We start from the raw sequence: 12,692 nt of genomic DNA, 5'->3' as shown, positions 1-12,692 counted from the left end.
CAAAAACGCGATTCCCGGGTTTTAACATCATTCAGCGTGCAGTTTCAACGATATTGCCAGAAACGCTGTTTTCGACACTTTCAGAGCGCAAAAACGCAATTCCTGGGTTTTAACATCATTCAACGTGCAGTTTCAACTATACCGCAAGAAACACGGTTTTCAACACTTTCAGAGCGCAAAAACACGATTCCCACGTTTTCAACATCGCTCAGGATTCAATTTAAAGAAGAATGCCTGAAAAGGTTTTTGGAGTCACTCAGAGCCCAAAAACTCTGTTCCCAGCTTTGAACAACACACAGCACTCATTTGCCAGAAGTGCATCAGAAACGCTGTTTTCGACACTTTCACAACGCAAAAACGCGATTCCCGGGTTTTAACATCATTCAGCGTGCAGTTTCAACGATATTGCCAGAAACGCTGTTTTCGATACTTTCAGAGCGCAAAAACGCGATTCCTGGGTTTTAACATCATTCAACGTGCAGTTTGAACTATATTGCCAGAAACACGGTTTTCAACACTTTCAGAGCGCAAAAACACGATTCCCACGTTTTCAACATCGCTCAGCATTCAATTTAAAGGAGAATGCCTGAAAAGGTTTTTGATGTCACTCATAGCCCAAAAACCCTTTCCTCAGCTTTGAACAACACTCAGCATTCAGATTTCAGTAGACTATCAGAAACACAATTTTCACACTCTCCAAGCCCAAAAACTCTGTTCCCAGCTTTGAAGAACACACAGCATTCATTTTCCAGAAGTGCATCAGAAACGCTGTTTTCAACACTTTCACAACGCAAAAACGCGATTCCCGGGTTTTAACATCTTTCAGCGTGCAGTTTCAACGATATTGCCAGAAACGCTGTTTTCGTCACTTTCAGAGCGCAAAAACGCGATTCCCGGGTTCTGACATCATTCAACGTGCAGTTTCAACTATATTGCCAGAAACACAGTTTTCAACACTTTCAGAGCGCAAAAACACGATTCCCACGTTTTCAACATCGCTCAGCATTCAATTTAAAGGAGAATGCCTGGAAAGGTTTTTGGAGTCACTCAGAACCCAAAAACTCTGATCTCAGCTTTGAACAATACTCAGCATTCAGATTTCAGTAGACTATCAGAAAAACAATTTTCACACTCTCCAAGCCCAAAAAACTCTGTTCCCAACTTTGAACAACACACAGCATTCATTTTCCAGTAGTGCATCAGAAACGCTGTTTTCGACACTTTCACAACGCAAAAACGCGATTCCTGGGTTTTAACATCATTCAACGTGCAGTTTCAACTATATTGCCAGAAACACGGTTTTCAACACTAACATCATTCAGCGTGCAGTTTCAATGATATTGCGAGAAACCCTGTTTTCGACACTTTCAGAGCGCAAAAACGCGATTCCTGGGTTTTAACATCATTCAACGTGTATTTTCAACTATATTGCCAGAAACACGGTTTTCAACACTTTCAGAGCGCAGAAACACAATTCCCACGTTTTCAACATCGATCAGCATTCAATTTAAAGGAGAATGCCTGAAAAGGTTTTTGGAGTCACTCAGAGCCCAAAAACTCTGTTCTCAGCTTTGAACAATACTCAGCATTCAGATTTCAGTAGACTGTCAGAAACACAATTTTCACCCTCTCCAAGCCCAAAAACTCTGTTCCCAGCTTTGAACAACACACAGCACTCATTTTCCAGAAGTGCATCAGAAAAGCTGTTTTCGACACTTTCAGAGCGCAAAAACGCGATTCCTGGGTTTTAACATCATTCAGCGTGCAGTTTCAACTATATTGCCAGAAACACGGTTTTCAACACTTTCAGAGCGCAAAAACACGATTCCCACGTTTTCAACATCGCTCAGCATTCAATTTAAAGGAGAATGCCTGAAAAGGTTTTTGGAGTCACTCAGAGCCCAAAAACTCTGTTCTCAGCTTTGAACAACACTCAGCATTCAGATTTCAGTAGACTGCCAGAAACACAATTTTCACACTCTCCAAGCCCAAAAACTCTGTTCCCAACTTTGAACAACACACAGCATTCATTTTCCAGAAGTGCATCAGAAACGCCGTTTTCTACACTTTCACAACGCAAAAACGCGATTCCCGGGTTTTAACATCATTCAGCGTGCAGTTTCAATGATATTGCGAGAAATCCTGTTTTCGACACTTTCAGAGCGCAAAAACGCGATTCCCGGGTTTTAACATCATTCAACGTGCAGTTTCAACTATATTGCCAGAAACACGGTTTTCAACACTTTCAGAGCGCAGAAACACGATTCCCACGTTTTCAACATCGCTCAGCATTCAATTTAAAGGAGAATGCCTGGAAAGGTTTTTGGAGTCACTCAGAGCCCAAAAACACTGTTCTCAGCTTTGAACAATACTCAGCATTCAGATTTCAGTAGACTGTCAGAAACACAATTTTCACCCTCTCCAAGCCCAAAAACTCTGTTCCCAGCTTTGAACAACACACAGCACTCATTTTCCAGAAGTGCATCAGAAAAGCTGTTTTCGACACTTTCAGAGCGCAACAACGCGATTCCTGGGTTTTAACATCATTCAGCGTGCAGTTTCAACTATTTTGCCAGAAACACGGTTTTCAACACTTTCAGAGCGCAAAAACACGATTCCCACGTTTTCAACATCGCTCAGCATTCAATTTAAAGGAGAATGCCTGAAAAGGTTTTTGGAGTCACTCAGAGCCCAAAAACTCTGTTCTCAGCTTTGAACAACACTCAGCATTCAGATTTCAGTAGACTGCCAGAAACACAATTTTCACACTCTCCAAGCCCAAAAACTCTGTTCCCAACTTTGAACAACACACAGCATTCATTTTCCAGAAGTGCATCAGAAACGCCGTTTTCTACACTTTCACAACGCAAAAACGCGATTCCCGGGTTTTAACATCATTCAGCGTGCAGTTTCAATGATATTGCGCGAAACCCTGTTTTCGACACTTTCAGAGCGCAAAAACGCGATTCCCGGGTTTTAACATCATTCAACGTGCAGTTTCAACTATATTGCCAGAAACACGGTTTTCAACACTTTCAGAGCGCAAAAACACGATTCCCACGTTTTCAACATCGCTCAGCATTCAATTTAAAGGAGAATGCCTGGAAAGGTTTTTGGAGTCACTCAGAGCCCAAAAACTCTGTTCTCAGCTTTGAACAACACTCAGCATTCAGATTTCAGTAGACTGTCAGAAACACAATTTTCACCCTCTCCAAGCCCAAAAACTCTGTTCCCAGCTTTGAACAACACACAGCACTCATTTTCCAGAAGTGCATCAGAAAAGCTGTTTTCGACACTTTCAGAGCGCAAAAACGCGATTCCTGGGTTTTAACATCATTCAACGTGCAGTTTCAATGATATTGCGAGAAACCCTGTTTTCGACACTTTCAGAGCGCAAAAACGCGATTCCTGGGTTTTAACATCATTCAACGTGCAGTTTCAACTATATTGCCAGAAACACGGTTTTCAACACTTTCAGAGCGCAAAAACACGATTCCCACGTTTTCAACATCGCTCAGCATTCAATTTAAAGGAGAATGCCTGAAAAGGTTTTTGGAGTCGCTCAGAGCCCAAAAACTCTGTTCTCAGCTTTGAACAACACTCAGCATTCAGATTTCAGTAGACTGCCAGAAACACAATTTTCACACTCTCCAAGCCCAAAAACTCTGTTCCCAGCTTTGAACAACACACAGCATTCATTTTAAAGAAGTGCATCAGAAACGCCGTTTTCGACACTTTCACAACGCAAAAACGCGATTCCCGGGTTTTAACATCATTCAGCGTGCAGTTTCAATGATATTGCGAGAAACCCTGTTTTCGACACTTTCAGAGCGCAAAAACGCGATTCCTGGGTTTTAACATCATTCAACGTGCAGTTTCAACTATATTGCCAGAAACACGGTTTTCAACACTTTCAGAGCGCAAAAACACGATTCCCACGTTTTCAACATCGCTCAGCATTCAATTTAAAGGAGAATGCCTGGAAAGGTTTTTGGAGTCACTCAGAGCCCAAAAACTGTGTTCTCAGCTTTGAACAATACTCAGCATTCAGATTTCAGTAGACTGTCAGAAACACAATTTTCACCCTCTCCAAGCCCAAAAACTCTGTTCCCAGCTTTGAACAACACACAGCACTCATTTTCCAGAAGTGCATCAGAAAAGCTGTTTTCGACACCTTCAGAGCGCAACAACGCGATTCCTGGGTTTTAACATCATTCAGCGTGCAGTTTCAACTATATTGCCAGAAACACGGTTTTCAACACTTTCAGAGCGCAAAAACACGATTCCCACGTTTTCAACATCGCTCAGCATTCAATTTAAAGGAGAATGCCTGGAAAGGTTTTTGGAGTCACTCAGAGCCCAAAAACTCTGTTCTCAGCTTTGAACAACACTCAGCATTCAGATTTCAGTAGACTGCCAGAAACACAATTTTCACACTCTCCAAGCCCAAAAACTCTGTTCCCAGCTTTGAACAACACACAGCATTCATTTTCCAGAAGTGCATCAGAAACGCCGTTTTCTACACTTTCACAACGCAAAAACGCGATTCCCGGGTTTTAACATCATTCAGCGTGCAGTTTCAATGATATTGCGAGAAACCCTGTTTTCGACACTTTCAGAGCGCAAAAACGCGATTCCCGGGTTTTAACATCATTCAACGTGCAGTTTCAACTATATTGCCAGAAACACGGTTTTCAACACTTTCAGAGCGCAAAAACACGATTCCCACATTTTCAACATCGCTCAGCATTCAATTTAAAGGAGAATGCCTGGAAAGGTTTTTGGAGTCACTCAGAGCTCAAAAACTCTGTTCTCAGCTTTGAACAATACTCAGCATTCAGATTTCAGTAGACTGTCAGAAACACAATTTTCACCCTCTCCAAGCCCAAAAACTCTGTTCCCAGCTTTGAACAACACACAGCATTCATTTTCCAGAAGTGCATCAGAAACGCCGTTTTCTACACTTTCACAACGCAAAAACGCGATTCCCGGGTTTTAACATCATTCAGCGTGCAGTTTCAATGATATTGCGAGAAACCCTGTTTTCGACACTTTCAGAGCGCAAAAACGCGATTCCTGGGTTTTAACATCATTCAACGTGCAGTTTCAACTATATTGCCAGAAACACGGTTTTCAACACTTTCAGAGCGCAAAAACACGATTCCCACGTTTTCAACATCGCTCAGCATTCAATTTAAAGGAGAATGCCTGGAAAGGTTTTTGGAGTCACTCAGAGCCCAAAAACTGTGTTCTCAGCTTTGAACAATACTCAGCATTCAGATTTCAGTAGACTGCCAGAAACACAATTTTCACACTCTCCAAGCCCAAAAACTCTGTTCCCAGCTTTGAACAACACACAGCATTCATTTTCCAGAAGTGCATCAGAAACGCTGTTTTCGACACTTTCAGAGAGCAAAAACGCGATTCCTGGGTTTTAACATCATACAACGTGCATTTTCAACTATATTGCCAGAAACACGGTTTTCAACACTTTCAGAGCGCAAAAACACGATTCCCACGTTTTCAACATCGCTCAGCATTCAATTTAAAGGAGAATGCCTGGAAAGGTTTTTGGAGTCACTCAGAGCCCAAAAACTCTGTTCTCAGCTTTGAACAACACTCAGCATTCAGATTTCAGTAGACTGTCAGAAACACAATTTTCACACTCTCCAAGCCCAAAAACTCTGTTCCCAGCTTTGAACAACACACAGCATTCATTTTCCAGAAGTGCATCAGAAACGCCGTTTTCGACACTTTCACAACGCAAAAACGCGATTCCCGGGTTTTAACATCATTCAGCGTGCAGTTTCAACTATATTGCCAGAAACACGGTTTTCAACACTTTCAGAGCGCAAAAACACGATTCCCACGTTTTCAACATCGCTCAGCATTCAATTTAAAGGAGAATGCCTGAAAAGGTTTTTGGAGTCACTCAGAGCCCAAAAACTCTGTTCTCAGCTTTGAACAACACTCAGCATTCAGATTTCAGTAGACTGCCAGAAACACAATTTTCACACTCTCCAAGCCCAAAAACTCTGTTCCCAACTTTGAACAACACACAGCATTCATTTTCCAGAAGTGCATCAGAAACGCCGTTTTCTACACTTTCACAACGCAAAAACGCGATTCCCGGGGTTTAACATCATTCAGCGTGCAGTTTCAATGATATTGCGAGAAACCCTGTTTTCGACACTTTCAGAGCGCAAAAACGCGATTCCCGGGTTTTAACATCATTCAACGTGCAGTTTCAACTATATTGCCAGAAACACGGTTTTCAACACTTTCAGAGCGCAAAAACACGATTCCCACGTTTTCAACATCGCTCAGCATTCAATTTAAAGGAGAATGCCTGGAAAGGTTTTTGGAGTCACTCAGAGCCCAAAAACTCTGTTCTCAGCTTTGAACAACACTCAGCATTCAGATTTCAGTAGACTGTCAGAAACACAATTTTCACACTCTCCAAGCCCAAAAACTCTGTTCCCAGCTTTGGACAACACACAGCATTCATTTTCCAGAAGTGCATCAGAAACGCAGTTTTCGACACTTTCACAACGCAAAAACGCGATTCCCGGGTTTTAACATCATTCAACGTGCAGTTTCAACGATATTGCCAGAAACACGGTTTTCAACACTTTCAGAGCGCAAAAACACGATTCCCACGTTTTCAACATCGCTCAGCATTCAATTTAAAGGACAATGCCTGGAAAGGTTTTTGGAGTCACTCAGAGCCCAAAAACTCTGTTCTCAACTTTGAACAACACTCAGCATTCAGATTTCAGCAGACTATCAGAAAAACAATTTTCACACTCTCCAAGCCCAAAAACTCTGTTCCCAGCTTTGAACAACACACAGCATTCATTTTCCAGAAGTGCATCAGAAACGCTTTTTTCAACACTTTCACAACGCAAAAACGCGATTCCCGAGTTTTAACATCATTCACCATGCAGTTTCAACGATGTTGCCAGAAACGATGTTTTCGACACTTTCAGAGCGCAAAAACGCGATTCCTGGGTTTTAACATCATTCAACGTGCAGTTTCAACTATACTGCAAGAAACACGGTTTTCAACATCGCTCAGGATTCAATTTAAAGAAGAATGCCTGAAAAGGTTTTTGGAGTCACTCAGAACCCAAAAACTCTGATCTCAGCTTTGAACAATACTCAGCATTCAGATTTCAGCAGACTATCAGAAACACAATTTTCACACTCTCCAAGCCCAAAAACTCTGTTCCCAGCTTTGAACAATACTCAGCATTCAGATTTCAGTAGACTGTCAGAAATACAATTTTCACCCTCTCCAAGCCCAAAAACTCTGTTCCCAGCTTTGAACAACACACAGCACTCATTTTCCAGAAGTGCATCAGAAACGCTGTTTTCGACACTTTCAGAGCGCAAAAACGCGATTCCTGGGTTTTAACATCATTCAACGTGCAGTTTCAACTATATTGCCAGAAACACGGTTTTCAACATCGCTCAGCATTCAATTTAAAGGAGAATGCCTGAAAAGGTTTTTGGAGTCACTCAGAGCCCAAAAACTCTGTTCCCAGCTTTGAACAACACACAGCACTCATTTGCCAGAACTGCATCAGAAACGCTGTTTTCGACACTTTCACAACGCAAAAACGCGACTCCCGGGTTTTAACATCATTCAGCGTGTAGTTTCAACGATATTGCCAGAAACGCTGTTTTCGACACTTTCAGAGCGCAAAAACGCGATTCCTGGGTTTTAACATCATTCAACGTGCAGTTTCAACGATATTGCCAGAAACACGGTTTTCAACACTTTCAGAGCGCAAAAACACGATTCCCACGTTTTCAACATCGCTCAGCATTCAATTTAAAGGACAATGCCTGGAAAGGTTTTTGGAGTCACTCAGAGCCCAAAAACTCTGTTCTAAGCTTTGAACAACACTTAGCATTCAGATTTCAGCAGACTATCAGAAACACAATTTTCACACTCTCCAAGCCCAAAAACTCTGTTCCCAGCTTTGAGCAAAACATAGCATTCATTTTCCAGAAGTGCATCAGAAACGCTGTTTTCAACACTTTCACAACGCAAAAACGCGATTCCCGGGTTTTAACATCATTCAGCGTGCAGTTTCAACGATATTGCCAGAAACGCTGTTTTCGACACTTTCAGAGCGCAAAAACGCAATTCCTGGGTTTTAACATCATTCAACGTGCAGTTTCAACTATACTGCAAGAAACACGGTTTTCAACACTTTCAGAGCGCAAAAACACGATTCCCACGTTTTCAACATCGCTCAGGATTCAATTTAAAGAAGAATGCCTGAAAAGGTTTTTGGAGTCACTCAGAGCCCAAAAACTGTGTTCTCAGCTTTGAACAATACTCAGCATTCAGATTTCAGTAGACTGTCAGAAACACAATTTTCACCCTCTCCAAGCCCAAAAACTCTGTTCCCAGCTTTGAACAACACACAGCACTCATTTTCCAGAAGTGCATCAGAAAAGCTGTTTTCGACACCTTCAGAGCGCAACAACGCGATTCCTGGGTTTTAACATCATTCAGCGTGCAGTTTCAACTATATTGCCAGAAACACGGTTTTCAACACTTTCAGAGCGCAAAAACACGATTCCCACGTTTTCAACATCGCTCAGCATTCAATTTAAAGGAGAATGCCTGGAAAGGTTTTTGGAGTCACTCAGAGCCCAAAAACTCTGTTCTCAGCTTTGAACAACACTCAGCATTCAGATTTCAGTAGACTGCCAGAAACACAATTTTCACACTCTCCAAGCCCAAAAACTCTGTTCCCAGCTTTGAACAACACACAGCATTCATTTTCCAGAAGTGCATCAGAAACGCCGTTTTCTACACTTTCACAACGCAAAAACGCGATTCCCGGGTTTTAACATCATTCAGCGTGCAGTTTCAATGATATTGCGAGAAACCCTGTTTTCGACACTTTCAGAGCGCAAAAACGCGATTCCCGGGTTTTAACATCATTCAACGTGCAGTTTCAACTATATTGCCAGAAACACGGTTTTCAACACTTTCAGAGCGCAAAAACACGATTCCCACGTTTTCAACATCGCTCAGCATTCAATTTAAAGGAGAATGCCTGGAAAGGTTTTTGGAGTCACTCAGAGCTCAAAAACTCTGTTCCCAGCTTTGAACAATACTCAGCATTCAGATTTCAGTAGACTGTCAGAAATACAATTTTCACCCTCTCCAAGCCCAAAAACTCTGTTCCCAGCTTTGAACAACACACAGCACTCATTTTCCAGAAGTGCATCAGAAACGCTGTTTTCGACACTTTCAGAGCGCAAAAACGCGATTCCTGGGTTTTAACATCATTCAACGTGCAGTTTCAACTATATTGCCAGAAACACGGTTTTCAACACTTTCAGAGCGCAAAAACACGATTCCCACGTTTTCAACATCGCTCAGCATTCAATTTAAAGGAGAATGCCTGAAAAGGTTTTTGGAGTCACTCAGAGCCCAAAAACTCTGTTCTCAGCTTTGAACAACACTCAGCATTCAGATTTCAGTAGACTGCCAGAAACACAATTTTCACACTCTCCAAGCCCAAAAACTCTGTTCCCAACTTTGAACAACACACAGCATTCATTTTCCAGAAGTGCATCAGAAACGCCGTTTTCTACACTTTCACAACGCAAAAACGCGATTCCCGGGGTTTAACATCATTCAGCGTGCAGTTTCAATGATATTGCGAGAAACCCTGTTTTCGACACTTTCAGAGCGCAAAAACGCGATTCCCGGGTTTTAACATCATTCAACGTGCAGTTTCAACTATATTGCCAGAAACACGGTTTTCAACACTTTCAGAGCGCAAAAACACGATTCCCACGTTTTCAACATCGCTCAGCATTCAATTTAAAGGAGAATGCCTGGAAAGGTTTTTGGAGTCACTCAGAGCCCAAAAACTCTGTTCTCAGCTTTGAACAACACTCAGCATTCAGATTTCAGTAGACTGTCAGAAACACAATTTTCACACTCTCCAAGCCCAAAAACTCTGTTCCCAGCTTTGGACAACACACAGCATTCATTTTCCAGAAGTGCATCAGAAACGCAGTTTTCGACACTTTCACAACGCAAAAACGCGATTCCCGGGTTTTAACATCATTCAACGTGCAGTTTCAACGATATTGCCAGAAACACGGTTTTCAACACTTTCAGAGCGCAAAAACACGATTCCCACGTTTTCAACATCGCTCAGCATTCAATTTAAAGGACAATGCCTGGAAAGGTTTTTGGAGTCACTCAGAGCCCAAAAACTCTGTTCTCAACTTTGAACAACACTCAGCATTCAGATTTCAGCAGACTATCAGAAAAACAATTTTCACACTCTCCAAGCCCAAAAACTCTGTTCCCAGCTTTGAACAACACACAGCATTCATTTTCCAGAAGTGCATCAGAAACGCTTTTTTCAACACTTTCACAACGCAAAAACGCGATTCCCGAGTTTTAACATCATTCACCATGCAGTTTCAACGATGTTGCCAGAAACGATGTTTTCGACACTTTCAGAGCGCAAAAACGCGATTCCTGGGTTTTAACATCATTCAACGTGCAGTTTCAACTATACTGCAAGAAACACGGTTTTCAACATCGCTCAGGATTCAATTTAAAGAAGAATGCCTGAAAAGGTTTTTGGAGTCACTCAGAACCCAAAAACTCTGATCTCAGCTTTGAACAATACTCAGCATTCAGATTTCAGCAGACTATCAGAAACACAATTTTCACACTCTCCAAGCCCAAAAACTCTGTTCCCAGCTTTGAACAATACTCAGCATTCAGATTTCAGTAGACTGTCAGAAACACAATTTTCACCCTCTCCAAGCCCAAAAACTCTGTTCCCAGCTTTGAACAACACACAGCACTCATTTTCCAGAAGTGCATCAGAAACGCTGTTTTCTACACTTTCAGATCGCAAAAACGCGATTCCTGGGTTTTAACATCATTCAACGTGCAGTTTCAACTATATTGCCTGAAACACGGTTTTCAACATCGCTCAGCATTCAATTTAAAGGAGAATGCCTGAAAAGGTTTTTGGAGTCACTCAGAGCCCAAAAACTCTGTTCCCAGCTTTGAACAACACACAGCACTCATTTGCCAGAACTGCATCAGAAACGCTGTTTTCGACACTTTCACAACGCAAAAACGCGACTCCCGGGTTTTAACATCATTCAGCGTGTAGTTTCAACGATATTGCCAGAAACGCTGTTTTCGACACTTTCAGAGCGCAAAAACGCGATTCCTGGGTTTTAACATCATTCAACGTGCAGTTTCAACGATATTGCCAGAAACACGGTTTTCAACACTTTCAGAGCGCAAAAACACGATTCCCACGTTTTCAACATCGCTCAGCATTCAATTTAAAGGACAATGCCTGGAAAGGTTTTTGGAGTCACTCAGAGCCCAAAAACTCTGTTCTAAGCTTTGAACAACACTTAGCATTCAGATTTCAGCAGACTATCAGAAACACAATTTTCACACTCTCCAAGCCCAAAAACTCTGTTCCCAGCTTTGAGCAAAACATAGCATTCATTTTCCAGAAGTGCATCAGAAACGCTGTTTTCAACACTTTCACAACGCAAAAACGCGATTCCCGGGTTTTAACATCATTCAGCGTGCAGTTTCAACGATATTGCCAGAAACGCTGTTTTCGACACTTTCAGAGCGCAAAAACGCAATTCCTGGGTTTTAACATCATTCAACGTGCAGTTTCAACTATACTGCAAGAAACACGGTTTTCAACACTTTCAGAGCGCAAAAACACGATTCCCACGTTTTCAACATCGCTCAGGATTCAATTTAAAGAAGAATGCCTGAAAAGGTTTTTGGAGTCACTCAGAGCCCAAAAACTGTGTTCTCAGCTTTGAACAATACTCAGCATTCAGATTTCAGTAGACTGTCAGAAACACAATTTTCACCCTCTCCAAGCCCAAAAACTCTGTTCCCAGCTTTGAACAACACACAGCACTCATTTTCCAGAAGTGCATCAGAAAAGCTGTTTTCGACACCTTCAGAGCGCAACAACGCGATTCCTGGGTTTTAACATCATTCAGCGTGCAGTTTCAACTATATTGCCAGAAACACGGTTTTCAACACTTTCAGAGCGCAAAAACACGATTCCCACGTTTTCAACATCGCTCAGCATTCAATTTAAAGGAGAATGCCTGGAAAGGTTTTTGGAGTCACTCAGAGCCCAAAAACTCTGTTCTCAGCTTTGAACAACACTCAGCATTCAGATTTCAGTAGACTGCCAGAAACACAATTTTCACACTCTCCAAGCCCAAAAACTCTGTTCCCAGCTTTGAACAACACACAGCATTCATTTTCCAGAAGTGCATCAGAAACGCCGTTTTCTACACTTTCACAACGCAAAAACGCGATTCCCGGGTTTTAACATCATTCAGCGTGCAGTTTCAATGATATTGCGAGAAACCCTGTTTTCGACACTTTCAGAGCGCAAAAACGCGATTCCCGGGTTTTAACATCATTCAACGTGCAGTTTCAACTATATTGCCAGAAACACGGTTTTCAACACTTTCAGAGCGCAAAAACACGATTCCCACGTTTTCAACATCGCTCAGCATTCAATTTAAAGGAGAATGCCTGGAAAGGTTTTTGGAGTCACTCAGAGCCCAAAAACTCTGTTCCCAGCTTTGAACAATACTCAGCATTCAGATTTCAGTAGACTGTCAGA

Source organism: Megalops cyprinoides, chromosome 20, assembly GCF_013368585.1.
Source record: "Megalops cyprinoides isolate fMegCyp1 chromosome 20, fMegCyp1.pri, whole genome shotgun sequence".
Lineage (NCBI taxonomy): Eukaryota > Metazoa > Chordata > Actinopteri > Elopiformes > Megalopidae > Megalops > Megalops cyprinoides.
This window is presented reverse-complemented; position numbering follows the sequence as displayed.